Below are 25,094 nucleotides of genomic sequence, written 5' to 3' on the forward strand. Positions count from 1 at the left end.
ATACAGCCATTCTCTGTCTATGCCCCCAGACTCACTCCCTTGCTTCTACATTTCAGGACAGAGTTCAAGACCCTCCTCTTCAAGGAATGTCTCCTCCCCAACACCTAACCTGAGACTGGATGAGCGGCCTCTCCATGTTTCCTCCCCTGGTTGCTGGCATATCCCCTGCAGCCAAATTGCCTGCCCTTCCCCTTCCCTGTTCTAAGTCCCCCCTCCCATGTATGCTTGCTTCCCTCAGTGCTTCCTTCTCCCTATGACCTGTAAATCTCTCTGTTGCTTCCCAAAGCTAGGTCCTCCCTCAATAAATATCCTTATAATAATAGTAATACCAATAATTTATTGCACAATTATACAGTGCCAACTGCAATAATTTACTTTGCAACACCCTTTGAAGTGTGTGAATTCAGCCAGCAGTGGTACTTCCCTCACCAGGGGATTTAGAAGCTAATAGTCAGTAAGTCCTTCCTTGAGGGATGGGTGCTTTTTTGCAAGGCCTGGTTGGGCAACTGTAGCTCCAGTACAATATCAGTCAGGCACTCAGTGAATGGATAATCACAAAACACCCCCCTCCAGTCTTGCATTGCGATCTGTGGCCCCTTACTTTCAGCCCTTTCTAAGGCCATATCCCAAAGCCAGCCCTTCACTCAAGTCCAGTACTCCACCTAAGGCCAGTCAGCTACGAATGGTGTATGAATCAGAAGGAAACTCTTTAACACACTACAGAAAGTCATGGTTTACTAAGGTCCTGTTCAAAAAGACGCTATGTTGGAGGCCACATTATTCACAAGGATGAACTGTAGCGAAGGAAGCACAACGATACAAGCAGTGGTTTCAAGGTCAAACTGTTTGATGCCCAGTCATGAATAATGCCCATTATAGTGATATGAATCATAAAAGAGGGACAACATTTATGATATCGTCCAATTTCCATTACCCCCTTCTTAGGCAAACTCCTTGAAAAGCTGGCCATCTCTCAGCTAAACCTTCATTCTGATTCTGTTGGCTGTCTCCATGACCATCAGTCTGGCTTCAGATCTGGCAGAAGCACGGAAACTGTTCTCCTGAGCATCCATGAAGATCTGCTTTCCAACCTTGACTCTAGCATTCCCTCTGTTCTCATCCTACTTTATCTCTCCTCTGCCTTCGACATGGTCAACCATACCATCCTGCTCAACCGTCTCTGGGATAACTTGGGCATCACCGATCAGGCTATGGCCTGGCTGACCTCTTTCCTCTCTCATCGACCCTCCCAGGTCCAACTTGGGTCCTTCCTATCATCTATCTTCCTCTCCACCTGTGGTGTTCCCCAGGGGTCTAACCTCTCGCCCTGGCTTTTCAACCAATACCTGGCAACTCTTGCTCGCTGTATTGCCATTTTCTGCTCAAACTTCCAGTGCTATGCAGACAACACTCAACTCATTTTCAGGCTGCTCTTGGCCACCTCCTCCACCTCTCTCATCACTGATTGCCTAACTGCCATTCAAGATTGGTATGCCGCCAACGATCTTTGTCTTAATGCCAGCAAGACAGAGATCCTACTCATTGGCACACCATCACCTTCCTTTCCCCTCACTCTCTGGCCGGCCTCCCGTGGCCCTCCTCCTATCCCCACCTGCAAGGCCAAGAACCTTGGTGTCACCTTTGATTCCACACTCTCCTTCTCCGCCCACATCGCTGATGTATCAAAAAAGTAAAACAACCTACTGCACCTCCTCAGAGGTATTCTTCCTTTCCTCTCATTCCCCCAGAAGTTCACTGTCTCCCAAGCTATGGTTCTCTCTAAGTTGAACTATTGCAACAGCCTCTTTCTTAATCTACCTGCCTCTACTCTCCCCCCTTTACAACTTATCCAGAAAAGGACTGCGAGACTTGCCCTTGGCCTCAAGCCCTGGGATCGTATCTCTCCAGCTCTGAAATCTCTCCATTGGCTCCCAGTGGATGCAAGGATTAAATTCAAAACCCTCTGCATTGTCCACAAGGCTTTCTGGGGCCTGGGTCCAACATACCTTCAGCTATCCCTCTGCAAATACCTCCCATCTCGAGCATTCCGCTCCTCTACCTCTAACTCCCTCAGGGTCCGTCGTTTCTCAAAGAAACGAGCTGGGGGTAGATCTCTGTCTTCGGCTGGGGCCTCCCTCTGGAACAGCCTCCCTGCCACACTAAAACTTGAAGAGAACCATCTCCGGTTCCAGAAGCACCTCAAAACCTTTCTCTTTGCTTCTGCCTTCTCCTCTCCTCTCCCCTGTTGATTCTACTCTCCCTCGGCACCATGCACCTGGCCACCCTCTGTCCTCTGGGCCCAGGTACCTGCTCATCTTGCCACCCTCACGCACTGCCTCTGGGCCACCCCCTGCACTGGGGTCTGTATCTGCACCCATACAGCCCTCCCCTTTTCTTCCTGCACTTTCAGACCTACATGGCCTGCTGCCATAAACCCAGCACTTGCCACTTGCTGGCTGCACTCCCATTGTTTGCTGCCTTTTTATTTATTATTTTATTATTATTTTTGTTTTTTTCTTCTCGCTCTGCACTCTCCTTTTGTTCCCCCTTCCATGCACTTCTCCCCCTTGCCCCTCTACCCTGCACCTGCATGTTCTCAAAGTCACTGGGCCTAGTAAGATCGTTGTTTTTGTTCTCCCCTGTTCCCCTTCCCTTGCCTTGTCGCGTTCTGAAACACTTGTGTATGAGTGTGATAGAAATAAAATATCAATATCAATTTAAAATGATTGATGCTGTCTCACTGGTCTCTTTCCTTCTCTGGATATCGGTTGAAATGGATGGCTTTTCTTGGAAGCCATACTGTCTGTGCTCGGTGCCTATGGGAAAGAGCAGAGGACCGACGGGGGAATTCCATTATGAGGAGAAACTCCTCTAGACTAAAACACACCCTTGAAAACATCTAGGGCCTGATGTACAAAGCATTTTCAATCGCAGTCCATGAAGAGGAATTAGAGAATCCTCCAGCAAAGAGATAGCATTACTTTATGGAAGCCTATTGTAAAGGCACCCACCGATAGATTGCCTCTGTCTTCTGTACAATTCTCTTGCGTAATTCATTCCTCTCTGAACGGTATTCCAACTGTTCAATAAATACGAATAAAAATGAACAGTTGCCCCATCAACAGACACTTAAATAGCCAGCTTGGGCCAATGACGGGAGGAGGGCCGCGCAAAACCACTGCCATACTGAAAGCTCTATTAAACGGAATCCAGCATTGGCATCATAAAAGCATAAGCAGGTGAGATGAGAGTGCCGGGTTGGTGGGTGCTTATTGATATGATAAAGTGCAATTTGAAGGAAGAGGCAAACTGTGCTGTTTGGGCGGAGCGTGAGCAGCAAGGGTTCTTGAAGAATGTAAAGGGAAATGTATATGCCTATTGGTGCATATTTATCAAAACATTCAGTTCTATGCTATTGTAAAAATAAGTAACTCTTCAATTTCCACCTGATCGTATTCTAATCCACAGTAATTTAAATCCAAACCCCAGTGGTGTTTCAAATTGTTTGCTGGACCCTGGCTATTATTGAAGTCTGTTACACAAAAGGGTAGGGTGGCCCTTGGAGTGTCAGTGTGGATTCAGGGCAGTATACAATATAGAACAAACAAAATAGAGCAATCCACACTGTGGTCAGTCATGAAAATTACTGTCCATTAGTTTACTTTTCTTTACCAAAAAAATGTTCTGTGCTCATATATAGAGTCACAGGTAAGAAAATACCAAAGATATGTCTGGAAATATATTCACCATTTATTAATTATAAGATAAGAAATTCGAAAAGGTAAATTAAACAAAGCTTAATAATAAATTGTTCAAACAAAGAAAATAATAATACATTTCTTTAAACATGAGAAACCAATTCAAAGAAAATATTATATTCAACAATAAATATCCGACATTACAAGAAAGATGAAAACAAGAATAGATACAAATGTTACTCTACAATAGACTTAATATTTGTCCTGCCGATCACAAAACATGATCATACATTGATCATGACACACAAAAATAGAGAACTCTCTAGGAATAGACATTTTCAGTAAAGTTTGTGAACAAATATTAAGTCTATTGTAGAGTAACATTTGTATCTATTCTTGTTTTCATCTTTCTTGTAATGTCTTTGGCATGTATTGCTGAATATAATATTTTCTTTGAATTGGTTTCTCATGTTTAAAGAAATGTATTATTTTTTTCTTTGTTTAAACAATGTATTATTAAGCTTTGTTGTGAGCAGTTTTGTGAGCACTTGAGTACCATCGGGAGTCAGGATTCCAAGAATCAGCTTGCATTACATTGGAAACTGAATCACCAAATGGACCACAACAAAGATCTACATGTAGGGGATCAAGAACTCATTCTCAGGCAACAAGAATCAAGAATGATCTGTAAATACAGGACTGTGTACCGTGGCCTTAACACAGACCATGAGTTTTACGTGTTTTATAATCCTTAACATGGTTGTTTAAATGTTGGACACTTATTTGGGCAGTGTGTGGACATTTTTTGAATCATAACGCTCCTGCGACTAATAACAAGGATCCTGAACTCTGGGGTTATTTTGCTTTATTTATATTGCGACCTGCCCCTGTGTGTCTTTGTACCAAAGCATGCAATGTGTGGTGTTCAAAATTCTATTCTCAACATGTGTTTATAATCATGGATACACAACAGATATGCAATAGGTAAAATTCTAAGCCAGTATATAATGGGGAGCATCTGAGCCAATGCTACAGACCCCGTAATTGGGCTAAGGCCTTCCTGGGTGTTAACAATGATTTCTTTTTTTCTCTTTTTGTTTCTGCAATCTTTCTCCTTATGAAATTTTTCTCCATTAACAGGTTAACTCATATTTACCAGGTAACATCACAACCGCAGGATCTAATTGGTAGAGGACTCCTGTACCTGTAGGGTTTTTTTCAGAGTTTATTTCAGTTTGGTTCTTTAATGATATACAGTTCATGCGTAATTCATTTTAGCTTTTTACTGTCACAATGCACCTAAACTGCACTAGGATGGTGTAATTATTTAGCTTCGGGTGTCTGCCACCCCTCTCCTACAGGAGCAGATTACAAATTATAATTGCATAATTGCATGCTTCACATGCACATGCTGGGTGACCTCAATCTAGTCTGGATGGACTTTGTTACTTTTTTCTTCAGTGCCTAGAGCAGGCACCGTTAGGCTTAAGCTTAATAATAGCTCCTTTTAATTTTTCACACCAAGTGTTGTAACGAGTTGCTTTATTGAATTGTCTTAGACAGCTATACGATTTGCATCGGACCCGGCACCAGTCTAACATGGTGCACGGCATCGCGCTGTGTGGGACTTCTTGTCTCACGCAGGGTTCAAGATTTAAACCAAAGTCGCTGGCACAGCATCTTGCAAAACTTGTAGCCACGCCAAAAGGCTGACCAACCTAGGGAAGTTTGGGCCAGGTTTTAGTTTCACCCTCATGATTTATCATAAGCCTGACTCTGCTCCAATTAATTAACATATTGAGGTATCCAATTATGTTACAGTATTCACAGTACTCCTTTACCCGAATGGGGTTTTATAATCGGTTGGTGGAGGTACCATTTTTGTTTGATGACACACCGGGTTTCATGGATGGTGATGAGGTTTTTGGCTATCCCGCTTTATTTTAAGCAACATGTTTTCCTAATTGTCTTTCAGAAGTGAGGAAGATATATTGTCCTTTCACTTTCAGAGCGCACTATCTGGTATGCCTCTTTCTCACTGGGCAGGGAGTACTCCCCTACCTTTGCTCAGGTATTCATGGGTTACTGAAATGAGTCTCTCATGCTCCATTTTCTTGACAGGTTACCACAGTGAGGTAACAGGCTTTGATGCAGTCACGTCTACTTCTTGATAGGCATTCATGCTTTACCTAATTAGCCTAAATGGCAAGCATGTGGTGACACACCACCCATCTTATTGGAACTGCTCAACTTTCCCTTGCATGGTATATTCAGTAGTGCTCAAACAATTTCTCATTTTACAAGTCAATCTTAGAATTCGGTAAACTTCCTCCAAACATGCTTCTGCATGGTCACTTTTGGGTGTGGCACTGGCTCAGATGTGTAACTATTTGTAGCAATTAGGCTATACATTTATTGAATTGTGTTTTTTAGAATGGCTCTAATACAAGTGTATATTTGAGGGCCAAGCCTGCCGGGATCCTAGTGTGTTTTGCCCTTGAACACCTTGAGCATGTTTCAAGAACTGCTCAGCACATTTCAACCAGCAGAACCCTCCGTTGCTGCCTTTTGCTCTCTCCTGGTCTTCCCAAAGCGCCAAGAAGTCTGTTTCGGCACTGCTTAATCGCCAAGAACTGCAAAGAAGGTGCATTTGGATAGTAACTGCCCCTTTGTCCATTTTCAGGCTCTGGTGACTTGTTAGGGCACTTTGAACCCATTTTGCTTACAAGAACATATCCTTTTTCAAGAACAGATTTGCTTCTGCTTGCCTTTCGCCCCTGGTTCATTACCCAGAGTTCTACATCTACTATGTCTGCTTATTCTGTGTTTTCCTCAGAGGCGGATTTAGTGAAGTATGTTTCTAGTTAGTTATAATATTAGTTATAATTGTACATGGTGTGTTTAATTAAAGTGTACATATCTGTATACAACCTTGACTGGACATTCCTTTATTTTGGACTGTTATACTTTGCTGTTTGTGTTGCTACTCAACCACATTCACACCCCTCTTAAGAGCATAGCCTTCCCTCTGCACACGTTACCACAAAAGACAAAGGAGGTAGATCGCTTGACTGTGTCTTTTTTGCCTTTATGATTGTCTTGGCTCTTTGTTTGTAGAAGTGTGAGAGTTTTAGCCTCTACTCATCCTTGGACTCCTGTCAATTCATCAGAGTACTTATTTATGAAAGTGTGTGATGGATTTACCAAAATGTTAGGACTTATCACGCAGGAATTGATCCATAAGGATAGCATCTCACTGTGCCAAGCATGCTTTGCAAAATAGTGTCTGATCCATTTGAATCAAATCATCATTAAGCATTCTTAAAACAATATAGTAAACAGAATAATTTCTAGACACACTATGAGAAGATAAAAGTTATGCAGTATGTGGTTTTCGATACAGGAAAGACCAAGTTCCCAAGGAAATCAGAATTATTCATGGAGAATATTTATTGTAGCAGAGGGTGTCTTATATTAGATGGTTTGCAGGGTCCAGTTGAGACTATGTTACAGATAGAAGAATGCATTAGGACCTTCTAGTATGAGATGGTAGACATGTTTTATACTTTACAATTACACATTTTTGCCATGACAGACAAATTAATATGGGCAAAATCAAACATTTTGGGGGTAATTCATAGAATTCAGTGCAGAATTAGTGCATGCGGCCAGCGCAGATATGGAGCGTGCGCCAGTCGCGTGCGCCAAACAGCATTCAGGCGCACCGCGTATTCATGGATTTCCCAAGCCATTTGCAGCCGTGGTGCAGCGAACATCCAGCAGCGCCAGTTATGCCCCCAAGAACGCCTCTTGCGCCAAGAAAAGCCATAAAAATCCCTAATATGGCGCAAAGGGCCGTGCTAACCCTGGACCAGTTTCCAGGCCCTGTACACTGTAATCACGTGAAAATAACTGCACGGATCCCGCTCGTGGTAGCCAAAATGCATGGAAATCTGCTTGCGCACCCCCTTGAATACTGATACCCCGCTCGCGGCAGCCAAAACGTGTGAAAATCTCCCCATGCACCACCTTCAATATGCGTAACCCACTCGCGGCAGGCAAAACGCGTGATAATCTACTTGCACACCCCTAGAATATGCATACACCGCTCGCGCCTACTAAATCACGTGGAAAAGGCCTACCGTAACCCTGCGAATACGCATACTGTGCACAGGTAGCCAAATTGCGTGAAAATCTCCTCGCGCATCCCCTGCAATACGCGTACCCCACCTGCACCAACCAAATCGCGTGCAAAATGTCCCCCCTGTGGTGTGTGGGCTGCCTGCGGGGCATGGCCAGGGGTGATGGGCTGCCTGCGGGGAATGGCCAGATTTATAGGGGTGTCCCCTGTGGTGTGGGCTGCCTGCGGGGCATGGTCAGGGTTGTAGGGGGATCCCCTGTGGTGTGGGCTGCCTGTGAGGCATGGCCAGGGATGATGGGCTGCCTGCGGGGCAGGGTCAGGGTTGTAGGGGGTCCCCTGTTGTGTGGGCTGCCTGTGGGGCAGGGTCAGTGTTTTAGGGGGTTCCCTGTGGTATGGGCTGCCTGCGGGGCATGGTCAGGGTTGTAGGGGGGTCCCCTGTGGTGTGGGCTGCCTGCATGGGGTACATGTGGCTCCTCACCACACGGGTGTGCGAACATGGGGGTACGCAAGTGCGCTTTTCACGCGATTAGGCTGGCACCAGCGGGGTACATGTATTTCGAGGGGTGCGCAAGGAGTTCAACATGCGAATGGGCTGGCACGAGCAGGGGTATGTGTATTCTGGGGGTGCGTGAGGAGTTTTACACGCCATTACGCTGGTGCCAATGGTGTACATGTATTCAGAGGGTGCGCAAGGAGTTCTACATGCGATTGGGCTGGCGTGAGCGGGGTACGCGTATTCCGGGGGTGCGACAGGAGTTCTACACGTGATTAGGCTGGCGCCAGCGGGGTACGTGTATTCCGAGGGTACGCGAGGAGTTCTACACGCGATTGGGCTGGCACGAGCGGGGTACGCATATTCCGGGGGAGCGCTAGGAGTTTTACACACGATTTGGCTGGGGCAAGCCGTGTACACGTATTCCGGGGGTGCGCAAGGAGTTTCACACGCGATTTGGCTTGCACGAGCGGGATACGCGTATTCGGGGGGTGCACGTGGAGTTTAACACGTGATTGGGCTGGTGCGAGCGGGGTACGCGTATTCCGGGGGTGCGCGAGGAGTTTCACACGCGATTTGGCTTGGCACGAGCGGGGTACGCGTTCCTCACGCACCCCTCGGAATACACGTACCCCGCTCGCGCCAGCCCAATAGCGCGTAAAACTCCTCGAGCACCCCTTGGAATACACATCCCAACTCGCGCCAGCCCAATCGCATGAAAAGCACACTCGCGTACCCCGGAATACAAATACCTCACTCGCGCCAGCCTAATCGCGTGAAAAGCGCACTCACGTACTCCCATATTCACGCACCCGTGTGGTGAGGAGCCACATGAACGCCCTGCAGGCAGTACACACCACAGGGGACCCACCTACAGCCCGGACCATGCCCCGCAGGCAGCCCACTCCACAGGGGATCCCCCCATCACCCGTGCACATGCCAGCAGGCAGCCCACACCACAACAGACCCTCCTATCACCCGTGCACATGCCAGCAGGCAGCCCACACCACAACTGACACCCCCAACAACAGCAACCTGCCAGCAGGCCCTGACTCATGTCCCCCCACCCCCACCAGTGATGGGCACCTGCCAGCAGGCCCGACTCATGTTCACCCACCCCCCACCAGTGATGGCAACCTGCCAGCAGGCCCCAACTTATGTCCGCCCACCCCCACCAGTGATGGGCACCTGCCAGCAAGCCCCGACTCATGTCCACCCACCAGTGACAGCAACCTGCCAGCAGGCCCCGACTCATGTCCACCCACCCCCCACCAGTGACGGGCACCTTCCAGCAGGCCCCGACTCATGTCCACCCACCTGTGACGGCACCTGCCAGCAGGCCCTGACTCATGTCCACCCACCAGTGACGGCAACCTGCCAGCAGGCCCCGACTCATGTCCACCTACCCCCCACCAGTGATGGCCACCTGCCAACAGGCCCCGACTCATGTCCACCCACCAGTGACGGCAACCTACCAGCAGCCCCCGACTCATGTCCACCTACCCCCCACCAGTGACGGCCACCTGCCAGCAGGCCCCGACTCATGTCCATCCAACCCCACCAGTGACGGCAACCTGCCAGCAGGCCCTGACTCATGTCCACCCTCCCCCCACCAGTGACGGCAACCTGCCAGCAGGCCCCGACTCATGTCCATCCAACCCCACCAGTGACGGGCACCTGCCAGCAGGCCCCGACTCATGTCCACCCAACCAACACATTGGGCCTCATTCCGAGGTGGGCAGTAAGGGATACCGGGCACCAGTAAGGAGACCGGTGCCGGTAATCCCTTACCGCCCTACTACAAGGTCCCTTAGCGGGTCCCTCCAGTAATGCCTGGTCTGACCAGGCGTTATTGACGGGACCCGTTAAGGGACCAGGACGCAAATAACGGACTTGACATACGCAAGCCTGTTATTTGCGCCCTCCCCATTCCCATTGAGCCCTATGAGGGCTCAAATGGGAATGGGGAATGGCATTTTCAATGGGGACTTACTGGTCCCGCAAAGGGCGGAATACACTGGTAAGTCCCCATTGAACTAGACCAGTGCCGGACCCGTTATTGGTGGCAGTAATGGCACAAATAGCACCATGACTACCACCAATCTCGGAATGAGGCCCATTGACACAACATACAGGCATGTACCAAATGTCCACCCAAATGCCACCCCACACTGCCCCCCACAGTGCAACTCCACACCCATCCATTGTCCCCACTTCCCAGTACAGTCCCCATGGCATGTCATGCACAGAAGCATACATGCATGCACACAAAGACATGCCAAACATGGCCACACACCACCGACACATGACTGAGTCAATGACAACTGACACATGCACCAAACCACTGAGAGCACACAACAGAAATATATGAACAGATAAAATGTATTAAATCAACACAAATCTCACAAACAAAAACCAAACATGACAAGGATAAATGAAAGTGAACAGAACTGAAATGGCAGTTCCCAAAAATATGTCATCAAAAAATAAATCCCAGCAGTCCATGTCGTGAAAAATGAAAATCATAATCCAAAGGGCAAATGAAAAAAAAAACATTCCAGCATGGGTGTGAAAAATCAGAAAATAAAAATGTCCACAGTTTCACAGCTATATACAATGAAAGTTCTCAGGGTCCATGATCCCAAAACCAAATGAAACCTACCAAAATACCTACAGAAAAACAACTATGTACAAAAAGTGGAGCAAAGTCCATCAACTCCAAAATAAAAATGAAACGAAAGGAAACCTAAGCCTAATTAACTATATACAATGGCGGCATGCTAGTCCTACGGCTCACTTCTTGATGTTAATGTCTTTGGCCAAGGCATCATCGAACTCCATGTTTATGTCCCACAGGCGGGCCTGAGATGTGTTCTCGAGGGCTCGCAGGGACGTCGCCATGGTCTCCACCAACTCCCTGCGAGTCTCCTCACGGAACGATGCCCGCCTCAATGCCTGGTGCATGGAGTTCACCACCCTGACCATCGTGAGCCGTGCCCTCTCCGCCCGCCGCCGCTCTGCATCTATCTGCTGGCCCAACCGCTGCCACATCGGCCGATGCCTGCCCCATGATGTAGATGGCTCTGAGGCTTGATGCCTCCCATGTCGAGCCTGCTGCCGCCTCAATGCCAACTGCCTCTGCAACCACGACTGCCCCCGGGAAGATGGAAACACCCGGGGCCATGGTGCACGTGCCCTATTTGATGGTGCCTGCACATCCTCCATTGGCTGGAGTCCAGTTGCAGGGGTGACCACCTCTGCTGGTCCTCCGACTCCCGACTGTGGCAGGGTTGTGTTCTCCACCAGCCTGGCTGCTGTGGATGGGGCAGGGCCATAGGGTGCCCAGGTGAGACATGGACGGGAAGACGGCACGGAGGACGACTGGCGCATAGGGTGTGCATATGAGAAGGGGGTCGCAAGAGCGTCCAGCACATGGAGGAGCCCTGTGCCAATGACCTGTCCTAGCAAGTCGACACAGCCACACAGGTGTCCGAAATGATGTGCGTTGTCCTGCCTGTAACCACGCACATCATCCCGAAACACCTGTGTGCGCAACGCAACACCGACTAGGACAGGCTCAACCCTGTCACAGATTGCTCATCCGCAGGTAGAGGAAGGTCAGTTGATGTAAACACATCCCCTACCTGCGAACAGGCTGGTGCAGGATGATGCAGTCACAGGATCAGGGACAGGATTAGACACAGGCACCTCCACGGTGACCTGTGCTACCTCCTGCCCCTGCCACTGGACTGCACCACTTGCACCAGTGGAACCACCCCCTCCAGGCCCCATGCGTGGGTCTCATACGGCCTCCTCCTCAACCACCCCCCCACCAACCTGGATGACTCAGTGCCGTCTTCCGTAGTACGCACCTGTGGGGGCTCATCTTCCCCTCCTTCTGCCAAGGAGTCCACATCCAACCTTGGCCTCTTGGACCACCCCTCGGCAGCTGCGGCCATGGATACGGCACCAGTCTCCTCACACCCGGAAGATATTATCACCTGGGAGGAGGGCAGAGCCTTGCGTCTCCAGCTGGTGGTGGCATCCCTGCTGCTGTGCTCCACAGCGCTGTTTCTGCCCTCTTTATCAGTCGACGCTGCAGACAGGGAGAGACAGAACACAGGCATCAGAACACCGTAGAATGGTCTGCTAGACACATAACTATTGCACATGAGTGGCAGTGTCAAACATCACAGACGGCATCACACTCCCCATCACTCAGGTCAATTGAACCCACCCACACACATGCACAGACAAGCAGGGATAGTCCAACAGGCATCTGCATCCATTCACATGGAACTGCATGAACATCCTAAGGGTGGCATGACATCACAAGCATCATGGAGCATGCCATTCACATGCACACACGCCAATAGACAGACATGCATCTGTCCATCTCTACCTCCTGTCACAGTGCAATTGTCAACTATGTCACATCTGCCAATCGGGTACCTAGATCTGTGTCACATGCATCCATGGCGCCTCACAGTCACACACATACCAAACAGACACACACACACGTACACCGTGCACGTAGATGAAGGTGGGATGAACATCCATGTGTCACACCTCAAACATGGCTGAGTACATACACAGGGATGCAAACATGTGTGCATCTTCACATGCAGTTGTACATCATGCATCGGTAGACATACACCATTGATGTGCACCACACATGACTGGATTCACATGCAGCACGGTAATGTCCCTGCACATACACATCCATACATGGGCCATGTCAGACATATGTCCAAGCTGCACACTCCTGCCACACCTCAACGTGCACTCTGTTGATTGAGAACGCATGGACACTTACTGCTCGATTCCAGATGGGTCTGCCTCTCGAGGACCTGGAGGTGAAGCGCTGGGTGAAAGTGTTCCAGGACCCGCATCTGGTCGGTGATAAGCCTTCCTTCCTGGGGTCCTGGACTTGAAGTCCTCCCAGTGCTTATGGATGTGTTTACAGTCGCGGGGTGCCACCCCCTCCATGTTGATGGCACCCACGATGTCCAACCATATCCTCTCCCATCCATCCTTGTCGGCGCGTGCTTGTCCGAAGAGGGCATCATAATGCCCCAGGATTTTGTCCATGAGGATGCCAACTTCTTTAGCAGTGAAGCTGCCAGCCCTCTGCCTCCCTGCCAGGGGGTCACCACTGGTCACAGATGGTGTTTGACCTGACATGGCAACCCCCGAGGCAGGTGGGCAACTGGGTCTTGGGGCTGGGCTGTGGAGCGATGGTACACCAGTCAGGAATCTTCTGTTCCAGCAGGGGTGGTCACAGCAACTGTACCCCTGGCGATGGCTGATGTGCAGGCACCAAATAGCAGGGCACGTTGGCAGCAGGCAGGCAGGCAGCAGCAGATGGCTCGTAGGAAGCTCCCCGGGGCTCTGGGGTGCAGGTAAATGGACTACTGGGCAGGAGCGTGGTCTTCCGTTTGTTGTCGCGTGGCCAGCTTGATGCAGAGTGACTCGGCACATGAAAAATCAGCACGTGTGCATGTAATTCGAGGAAAGGCCCTTAGCGCGTAAGCGCTTAAGTGACGTGGCACGCTATGCACACGGGTTAAAGGTCCGCGTAGGACGCCATTTTCCTGTACGTACTTTTTTGTGGCGAGCGATCGTGTGATTCTTGTACTTCTTGCAGGTTGACATGCGATTACGTCACAACGGTTGCAGTGCGTACTCCTTGTTTACTGAGGCAGAGCTCACTTCTTGTTTGGCGGGTGTGTTCCCAACGTGCACACGCACATGTTTTTTTCTAACTTTTTCCAGGTAAACGGTGAGTTGCGCACGTATTATTCCCACTGTGGTTGCCCCCATGTGTCGTGTACCCCATTCACAAGGTCATAGTAGCCTACGTGTTCCACGTGTATGCATCTTTTGTGTTTCTGGGTGCCACAGCGTACTGCGGGTCCTTAATTCCACGCACGTGGGCTACCGAGGGGTCGCATGCACGTTTGTTTTTGTTTTTGGGGTGCCTGAGCGTTGCATGACCCGTCATTTTTCCCCAGGGGTCACAGACAGCCTTGCAGGAGCACAGGGGTACCTATTCCATCTAGTACCCTGCCCCTTCACCTCATTTTGCCCAGGACAATTGTTTTCTGCACCTCCCATTCGCACCAGTACATCAGTGCCAGGGTTGGAAGGCAACCAAGTGCTAAGGGAGGCAAAGGTGGCCGACCTCCAAGAGGTGTCCGCGGTAGGGGAAGTGGCCAGGATGAGCTGGGTGACCAGGGTGGCCAAGGTGGCGGCAATGGGCACGTGGGCAGGGTGGCCCAAGAGGGCAATGAGTCCAGGACCATTCAGGGACACCTATGCCCCCCCACCCAGTGGGTCAGGGAGATGCAGCTAACACCATCCCAGCCCGACCCGGATTGGTCATGGAACAGGCACGGGATGACTCACAGGCCGACTTCCTTGTCATGAAGTCTAAGCCGCGTGTGGCGGTGAAAGTTCCTGTCACCAGGCCACGTGGATCTGGGGAAGCAATGTCATCTGCTGCCCTGAGTAGCCAGGGTAAGGAGGCTGCAGGGGTAGCTGCAGCTGACACCACCGCAGCTCTGAGTCACCCAGCCGGGACAGTGTTGGTCCCAGCCCCGCACACCAAGGCAGTTGTGCCTCTTGGTCCTGGCAACAGCACCCAGCAGCCAATGCCTGCAGTGAGCTTTAGTCATCGTGCCATTGCCTGCTTCCAGTGCCCAGTCCACCTGTGCTCCAGCTGCTACAGACTGGAGTGGCGTAAGCCACTCAGGGTCCGCACCACCTCTCAAGAGGAAGAAGCTTGCTCTTGCGGAACAGGCTGGGACCCCAGACACAGCTCGCCCCTCTGGCACGTCAAGGAAGCAGTTTCAATAATGTGGAACTAGACGCACTTGTGGGCTACGTGTCGGAACATAGCCGTGACATGCTGGTGATGGCAGGGTTCAAGACTACGCCTGCTCAGTGTAGGGCCCACTGGCAGTGCATCGCGGACCGCATTAGTTCCTTGGGATTTGTGAAGCGCACAGCTTACGATTGCTCAAAGCGTTGGAATGACCTCAAACACTGAGCAAAAAACAAGCTGGCTTCTAATTACGCCTCTACTCTGGTGACTGGCAGTGGGGTACCACCAGTGGAGGATGAACTCAGAGAACATGAGGCAATCGCTGGAGGGTACATTGCAGAGGATCAGATCCAAGGCGTGGGAGACCTACCAGATCTTGGGACAATGTCCGGTGAGTGCCCATGTGTGTGTGTTCTGACCATGTGTATGTTGCTTGGGTGATGTGTTGTGATCGAGTGCCAGGCCAGGCTGTGTAGTGACCCATGTAGTGCCTCCAAGCCATCCCCCTCCCTTGGGTTTGGGGTTCACTGTATCCCTACTGACCACTGCAAACACTTGCCCTTAAACTGCCATCATGCCACGACATTGTTATTACAGTTTTTTCTATTTATTCTGCCTGATTCATGGAATCATTTGCATGAAAAATGCAGATTTGCGTGCCTTTCTGCCCCAAAATCACCATACTTCAGACAGGGATTTTCAGCTAGAAAGGTGCCCAAATGTACGTTTTCATGCAATTCATTCCATCAATCAGGCAGATTGACTGCTGTGCACCTACAAATGTACTGCACCCGCTCACTTCTGAGCCCTGTTTGAACCTTCAACATGACGATTCACTTGTGTCATGTCAAAGTGACCTACCATTGATGTATCCATGTGCCTCCCATCACCCTATTTGAACACACTGCCGTTGTTGCAACTTGTGACACATGTGTGTTTTGTCCCACTCTTATGCATGTTCTGTTTGATGATATGCATTTTACATGGATGGGGGACAGTAGTGATTGACTCATACATGGGTGTCCTTGTCAGTTCTGCCATGGCTATGCTACGTGCCATCTGTGTGCTGGCATGTGTCATGTTTGTGGATGGTCCATGCCACTCACAGCCTTATGTGTGATGCAGGTGCTATGCACCATGCAAAACATTTGTTACTTTTCCATTTTGGAGTCATCAGTGTCTGCTTTCAGGGTCCCTTTCCACTTCATTGCCACTGCATGCATGGCTGAGTTTGTGTTATGTGTGACATGTCTGATTAATGTATTGGATGTGATGCCTATGTGTGTCGGCTATGCTGTTCATGTGTGTCTTCATGACTGTGGAGGAGGAGGAGATGGCACAGGGGCAGGAGTACTCATATCCCCCAACCAAGCACCACTGGAGGATGTGGAGTGCTGCTACAAGAGAATCCATTCCTCCTACAGACCATCCTGTCCACGGGTATCTCTGGGTACACCTAAGAGTATCTCTATGGCTCAGGTGCTGAATCAGACATTGACACAAATGTCCCGTCGCACGTGAGGGTTTCTGGCAGGGTTGCTGTTCTGTTCAACGGACCTGCACTGGGAGTAGACCCCTCAATGGCCCATACAGTGTTGGAATATCCGCCTCTGGCGGTTACAGATGCAGGGTCACACTCCACACTATTTGCTCCTGTTCCTGGGGCAGCAGATCAAAGGAGGAATGCAGACCTGCAGCCTCAGGCAGCGCAAGCACAGCATGGTGACCATCACCTTGGGGCCGACAGGTGTTGTGTCCGGCAACGCGGTGGCCGTGCAGCACCGGGCAATACTGTGTGGGAGAACTCCATGTATGCAATTGCACAACAACAGGGGGCGTTATGTTAAATGATGTCCCAGGCCGTGGATAGGGTGGCCACTTCCATTCTCCTCCTGAAAGGCAGGTGGAGCTCCAGCAGCAGGCAACGCAGTACACGTGCCGCTCACACAGGCAGGACATGTTAGCCACCAACAGGGATCGACGGGCTGAACTGGGGGCTCTGCGCACAGCCATTTCTGCAGAGGCACAGGCCCACAGGGATGCCCTGAGGGAAGATAACAGCTCCCTCAGAGCTACTCTGGGTGCACTTGAGATGGCCCAGACTAGATGGTCAGAACAGCAGCTGGAGCAGCTAACACGCAACATCTCAGCTGAGTTCCAGGCAACCTGTGAGGAGGTCCGTGCATCACATGAGACCTTACAGGCAGAACTCAGTGCTACAAGTGAGGTGCGGCATGGGGACCTCCAGACCATCATCCTGCAGAACCAAATCTTTCATACCCGCATGCTTGCTGCCATGGAGGAGCATGCCAGGGCTTTGCGTGGTCTGCCTCCTGTCCCAAGCACACCTTCCCATATTCCACCAGAGGGTGATGACAGCGATGGCAGTCTTTCCACGATCGGCTAGCTGTGCAGGCCATGAGCCCATGGAGGTTTTTTTGGTTTTTTCTCAACATCCATGCATGTGGGTGTTGAGGTGCACACTGCACCTTCTCCCTTCTGGGTGCCCCCCCACCCCGGTCAACTTTGGCCAATTTTTATTTTTATTTTTGACTTAATTTTTTTCACTTTTTCTGTCTATTGTGCATTTATGTGACAGTGTGTTGCTTTGTGTGGCATTCGAAGGCATCCACTGTGTGTTCCAGCTGGGCCCATACAGCCTTGTCTTCTGTTTGTGTTTGAGTCTTGGGGTCAAGACACATATGTCACTCCTGCTTCCCCTTTCCATGGGCTTGCAAGGATGGCACTGTGTGACAGTAACTTACACAGAGGCATTGGACTTCCATCATTTGTGTGGCCAGTCTGCAGTCCAAACTGTGTACACACCCCTAGGGTAGATTCATGATGGTTTCTCCACTGCATGGTTGATATGTATATTGCTTTTCATATTGGTCATTGTGCAAATTTACATGTTGCTTGCTCATGGGTTACCTTGCCTCTCTCCATTGCACAGGCAGTTCATGCTGTATGCAGTACCATGCCACATTTAACTACCACCAACACACTGAAGATGGGAGGGGTCCATGTGGTGGCTTTCTTAGATTGTGACACTTGGGCTATTGTGATTGGTCACTGTCTGACGTTGCCACTGTTGGGTCCTGTATTCATGATTCGTCATGCAGGTAAATATGTTCATGTGTACAGTTTCATTTTCATATGTGAGAGGTGATTTTCTGTGGCCTGTTTCAATTTGTGAAGGTGCACTTTGTGACAGTTGTGTCATGCGTTGTGCATTGATTTGGTTGTTTTCACATTGCATGCCATGGCATGGTGTGTTGGGTGGGTGACATGGCCTTTGGGAGGGGTTAGGTGACATACCAGTATTTGGCTGTGCTGATTTGCAAGAGGAAAGTGGATTATGCAGCATGAATGTGTGCCTTTTGGTCACACGGCATTGGGTTTCTTTAAGTAGCTAGGGATGCACACATTGTGGCACTTCCAGGGACACATTCTCAGGTTGGTAAGGTTGTGACAGTTCACTGTTCCTTTCTCATCATTGATTGTCACCTGGTATGTGCCAGGCCTGTGTGCACTCTGCAGGGGTGTGATTTTAGGTGAAAAATGTAGCCTCAAGCTGGGTACGGGCTGCCTCCCCACGTTCCCTTTCCCCTCCCATACGCAGGGGCCGTGCATGTGGTTGGGGATTTGGGGGCACCACCATGTCCACCGGTACGCCCCGCCGGGTTGCAACATTGTGCAGGACTCATGCTGCCATAATGATCCTGCACACTATTGGGGGTGCATATAGTAGCTGCCCACCAGAGCGGTCAAGGGAGCGGAAACGTGACTTCAGCACTCGTGCGCTCCACTATGCCCCGGGTTGCAATATGGGCTGCGTTGTATCTTACCTGGGGTGGTGTGGTGGGATTCCGTAATGGCGTCAGCATGTTGGTGCTCAGAGGGTAGGAATTGTCCCTTGGGGAGGTCATAATGGTCATGATTAGTTGGGTTTCTCCATTTCTCTGTGTGTAACATCCATGCAGGTGCACAGTCATTTGTACACACCAATGAGCCATGTGTCGTCATGCCTCCCAGTTTGCAGGTCCCGGTTTATGGGGGACCCTGGATAGTTTGCATACACAGAGGTGATTATTCCCTTGGTATCGCATACCACCTGCATGTTGATGGAATGCCAGTGCTTGCGGTTGCGATAGATGTGCTCAGTGGCCCTAGGTGGACGTAGAGCCACATGGGTGCAATCAATGGCACCAAGCACTTTGGGAAGTGTGCGACCCCATAAAAGTCCTGGACTACGGGCTGCCTTTCTGCGGGTGTTCTGGGCATGTATATGTACCTGTGGACTAAGGGGCATTCAGTCAGGATTACCAACACCTGGTGTAGGCAGCGTGACTGCGTGGGCTGTGAGACACCCCCAACTATGGTAGATGTCAGTTGAAATGACCCAGTGGCCAAGAAATGCAGTACATTCAGCACCTTTTCCAAGGGGCTCAATGCTTGGGAGAACAGGGTGGGTGATGTGAGGTCATCCACCCACTCAGTGACCAGGTCTAGGATGATATGGGGTGGAGACCTGTACCTGCCATAAACCTGGTCATCAGGCATCCCAAAAAGTCTGGTCCTGGGTAAAAATATGCAGAGCCTGGTCGGTCCTCTTCCTCCTGCGGTGTCCCATGACCACTGCTGCAAGGAACGGTATATTCATCGTAGTGGTGTGAGCTTGTTTGTTGTTTGCGCGCACTTTTATGCTGCGCGGGGGCGCTTATGCCTGCTTTCGGCTGGCAATCGTGTTTCCGGCTTAGCGCGTCTTTTGTGGTGCGCGGTTTTCCCCTTTTCGATTCCATGAATACGTGTTGTTAGCACATGTGTGGGCGTTGCAAATATTTTGCAGCAGTACTTCCCCCGTAACGCCGCCATTTTTACGTGTTGTTCCCCATTCTGCACGATCTGCCCCCTTTTTAGGTGTGTGCGCTGGCCGTGTGTGCCTTCACTGGCCATCTCGCATACAGCCTTCGGGGTGTCTCAATGACGTGTGTGCCACATGCGCATTCATTGCAGGTCACAGGTAAGCCGCGCGCAGCACCTTCCATGAATCGCCAAACGGGTGCTTGCGCGACTTTTGCATGCAGGAGTTGCGATTTTCACGCTTGCGCACCCGTTTTTGGTGCACATTAATTCCATGAATTACCCTCTCAGTGTTTTTCACCCGTTTTTTTGAAAAACACGTTTTTTACATTTAAAACTGCAAACTAGAAAAAAGTCAACTTTTCCATGTGTGAATTCGGCTGCACTGGGTTTTCAATTTCAATCTGTTTTATGAACTGTATGCTTTTGTGATACCTTGCCTGATGGTTGATAGTGAGATAACATCCCTAATATTGTGATAAAACATATTTATACCTTTCTTTAAACACACATATAATTAATTATTTGTCAAAATCCGAGTGTCATTTTAGGCCTTTGCAAAAGAGTTTAAAAGAGTATTTGCCTCTTATTTTGTGAGGGAAGGTCTTGATTTTGAGTCTGTTAGCTGTCTCTTATCCCTGACTACCTGCTGCTTCTTTCTATCCACTCAGAATTCGATTATTGGTGGGTTGAGGAACATTGCAGGGGGAAACCATAACTTGGGTGCTACCTATCCTAACTTAAAAAGTGCTCCTATTCACTTGTGCTTTGGATATGTTCTACTAGAAGGTTAACCACGTGCATTGCTTCCATTTCCATTGTCATTATCACCCCATTGGTGATTGCTGCCCAATATTAAAATGTGTGTGATCTTTGTGAATTCCAAAAATAAATAAATATTGTATTTTCACCAACCGGCTCGTTTCATGGTCCATTGTGACCCAAGGTATTTATAAAAGGCGGTGTGAGAAGGGTCGTGTACCGGCTCAATTTGAATTCAGTGAAATTAAAGAAAAAACATTCCTATTTAGCACTACATCCCAGGCTAAAACCAAGTGTCCTGGTCCAGTGTGTGACGCCTTAATCCTTAACAGCTAGGCCCCAAAAACAGTCAAGTTGCAGAATTGGCCACCAATTATAAGGCAATAAGCGGTGGAAAATGAACTTAAAGAAATAGGTTTAGTCACTGATTCTGATACGCATAAAACAGTTTTGTGGAATATTTACCCTGTTGGAAATTGAGGGACATGCTTGCATATAATAAGAAACCACTGAAACATGGCAAAATTATTCAAGTTATAGACAATCTTATTTCAGAAAATGAAATGGTCATTCATTGGAGGAAGATACATGGTCATTTGAAAACACCAGGGGAAGACGAAGAAGGAAATGAAAAGGCAGATCAATTAACCAAAATTGGGGCTGTGATGGGTGAGTTATTTCCCATTGAACACCTGATGGGTGAAATCCAGATGGATGCGATAACATGCTCCAAATCTCCAAAAACAATGGATCAGCCCGTGACACAGTGGAGTTTTGATACTTCTGATCAAGATTTGATCAAGGCACAAAAAGAGGATCTTATTTTAGGCCCATTTTACAACCACTTGCTAGATGCCGAAAAAAATCCTCTGACTGAAGAGGACTGCAAAGGGAAAGAGGAACTGAGGGTGTTATTAAAACACAAAAAGAGACTTAGTTTACAAGATGTGCTGATAATTAGAGAATATTTGATAGTCCAAATCCAGTGGGTAGTGCCTTTGTCACTTTGGGGATTTATGTTACATTATGTACACATTGCCATAACTGCAGGCCACAGAGTTGTAGAAAACTTTGGACATTTTAAAAGATTATGCCTATTGGCCACATATGTCACAGGATGTAGAACTCTACACTAGGGGATGTTTAGTGTGTGCGCAATTTCAGCCTGCGTCCCCAACTCACAGAGCACCATTAATGAAAAGAGGTTTGACACTCCCATGGTCCGATCTGCAAGCCGATTTTGTTCAGAAAGTGGAAACAGGTATATGTTGATGGTCATTTGTTTAATATCCAGATGGGTGGAATGTATTCCATCCCCAGATTGCAGTGCCCAAACCGTGGCCACTTTGTTAGTCAATCATATTGTTTCAAGATTTGGTTTACCTCAGTAATGACAAAAATGTGGCAATTCTTGGGCGTGAAAAGGAAGTTGAACATTTCACACAGGCCCCCCTCTTCAGGGGAAATGGAACGGTGTAATAAATCAATAGTTGACTTGATAATAAAGTTTGTAGCTGAATCAGGATGTAGCTGGGATCTGTAACTTCCTTTGGTATTAATGGCTCTCAGGTCAACACCATCTAGATCGACGAATGGCAGCCCTGATGCAATTTTGACAGGTAGGAAAATGGTTTTGCCACAACACCTACTTTATAGAACAAATTAACAGGTCCTTGGAATTGCATCCACAATCAATTAATGTGTGGAAAAACTGAGAAAGCACTTGCAATATGCTTTTGTATTTGCACAGCGAAATGTGGAAAAAGCCGGTGACAGTGCAAAGTCATTTTATGATAGGGAGAATATAAAGTAGGTGACCAGGTATATAAGTTTAATTTTGGAAAAGGTCAATATAAAAACTCCACATTCCTTGCATCATGGTGCGGTCCATTTGAGATTGTAGATAAGGTTTCACCTGTAGTCTACAGAATCTCCAGAAAGGAGGGAGAGCTAACAGTGCAAAAATGTGTCCATGTTAACTAGATTAAGCCCTCCACCTGAAACATGAAGTTAAAAGGCTTGAAAATATTGGAGAAACCGGGGAGTGAGAAATGTAGTTATGTTCTGGAAATAAAGCATTTGCATATCAAATAGACTTACAATTGCAGGTAAGTAGGTGTAAATATTTAGAAAATATCAACTTGGAGTGTAAAGAGGTCAAAAGGAGAGATACATCAGGTGAGTAACTGTGTAAGTCTTTGTAATAATATGTGTGTAAAGGAGGGATGAAACAGGTGAGTACATAAATTGAAATTTGAGTTCAAAGTGTTCAGGAAATACATACATAAATAGATAATGTGGAAAGACAGTATAGCAGGTAAGTAAGATAGATATCAGAGATGAGTAAGGTGGGAAGTAGATTGGGTAAGTATGATTAGATTAGCTGGGATTTTGGATGGAAGCACATTTTGTAGCAATGTTTAGTTAATTTGTATTATCTTTCCATTAGATGCCGTGTTGAGATTGGTTGTGTTTGAAATATATGCCTGAAAAAGTGCTGTGTTATATTCTTGTGCTTAATTTATGTTATTTTCAGATGGTCCTGAAGAGGTGTCCTTGCTGCATTATATTGTATTTTTTGTGTATAATCTGCATTTATATGCATAATTCATTTTTGATTTCAGATATCCAAATGAAAAGGGAAAATGAATGAATTGATGTACTTGATTCTTAATTTATTTTTTTTCTTTGCTTTAGAAATTAACTGATTATCCCGCTAGCGCTCTGGAAGTTGGAGTGCACCGGATCTCGGGAGGATGCCACTGAAGTGGAGTCCCCTGGAAAAGACCTCTTGGACCGAAAAAGGGGGTGAAGATGGTAACCCCGGATGGAAGTCCAACCTGCAGAGGATGGAGATTTACTTCACCAAAGACCATTTCCTGGACAAGAGCCTGACTGGATATTCTAAATGAACTCTTGTTTTGGTTTGAAGACTTAAACATCATGCCCACCACTATACCATGAAAAACCAAAAATACTACCAACCAAAAATACTGCCAAAATAACTCTATCAGGCTGCTGATGGTCATCCCTGTAAGCACATGTGAAGCGGAGAGGATTTCAGTGTTCTTCGGTGCCTAAAAACATGGCTGTGCTCCATGGTGACACAAACTTGTTTGACCAGTGTTGCTGTTTGTCATGGGCATCAACGTTGCTTAGATCATGTGTCTTTAGAAAAGGTTATCCAGCAATTCATTCAAGGAAATGAACTCTGCCAGGCTACATGTGGACACTGTCTTTTTCAGAAAATGGCATCTTCACCCATGGTGCAGTCTTAGGTAAGCTTCTATGTTCTCTCTATACGATTCCTCCACTTCTTGCTTTCACTCCTTTTCCTTACTGGCCCTTAAACATTAGAATGCACTCCTCTCCTCCTTCACTCTCTCTCCTCTTTTCCACACTTTCCCTCTTGTCGCAAAACTCATTTGCATGCATGCTGATTTTGTTATTTCATTTATTTCCACTTGAATTGTACAGTTTCTTTTACTTGTTAAACACTGTTGCGTTTACTGCTCTATACATAAAATAAATGCAAATACTCAGGAATGCACTCTGAGTAAACTGTCGCTAGATCTAAAAAAATCAAATAAAAGATGTTGCAAGTAATTAATGAAATCTCGCAGGCATCCATTTTGTGTTATGTCTCTATGCTGGTTTGAGTCAGTGCCCTGGTGGCAATCATCAAACACCAGCTCCCTTCAGCCTGCTTGCAGGCCCTCTTTAGGTAAAGCGGACTCAGGCTTTTTTACTGTTATCAATGCAGTGAACTCTAAGGATGAACTGTGGTGTTATAAGTTTCAGAAAACTGCTGTGTCTTTAGAATTGAGTTTTAAATATATCCACCAGTCTTATGAAAGTTATAACGGAGCGTCGGCAAAGGACTCTTGTCATGTAGTAATTTAGTCTTATCCCTCAGCACCACTGCCCAACCTCTCGATCCCGCCCCTTTCTTTCAGTTGTCATGATGCCCCCCGCCCCAACATTTTCAGCAAAGTTACTCCACTGTTCCTTGATCTTCCCCACCCACCCTTTGGGTGGCATGCCAGGATCGCTATCAGAGGATGAGTATTCCTCTAGAGCAGCATCTGTGTGATGTAGCTATTTCGGTTCCATGTAATAATGTCCCCGCAAAAATATCGCCATGCAAAAACATTGCCGAAAAATGGCCGTTTTTGTGGGGACATTATTACATGGAACATGCGGGGGAATCCACCGCAACCCCCAAACCTTTGTTTTTTCTTCATGGGGAGCGGGGGACACTCCCGCAACCCCCGCTGCCCCTGTCCCCATATATATGGTCACCCAAATAAT

At 48.1% G+C, this 25,094-nt stretch overlaps 1 long non-coding RNA gene across 1 annotated transcript in view; it reads left to right on the plus strand.

Moving 5' to 3' along the window:
* Positions 1 to 24,344, plus strand: part of LOC138511023 (uncharacterized) — a 351,810-nt gene extending 327,466 nt beyond the window's left edge. The window contains exon 4 of the long non-coding RNA XR_011280543.1: positions 23,481 to 24,344. This is a non-coding gene — a long non-coding RNA (uncharacterized lncRNA). The remainder of the gene's footprint in view (positions 1 to 23,480) is intronic.
* Positions 24,345 to 25,094: the final 750 nt, after the last annotated feature.

Source organism: Ambystoma mexicanum, chromosome 6p (genome assembly GCF_040938575.1).
Source record: "Ambystoma mexicanum isolate Mex_15411 chromosome 6p, UKY_AmexF1_1, whole genome shotgun sequence".
Taxonomy (NCBI): domain Eukaryota; kingdom Metazoa; phylum Chordata; class Amphibia; order Caudata; family Ambystomatidae; genus Ambystoma; species Ambystoma mexicanum.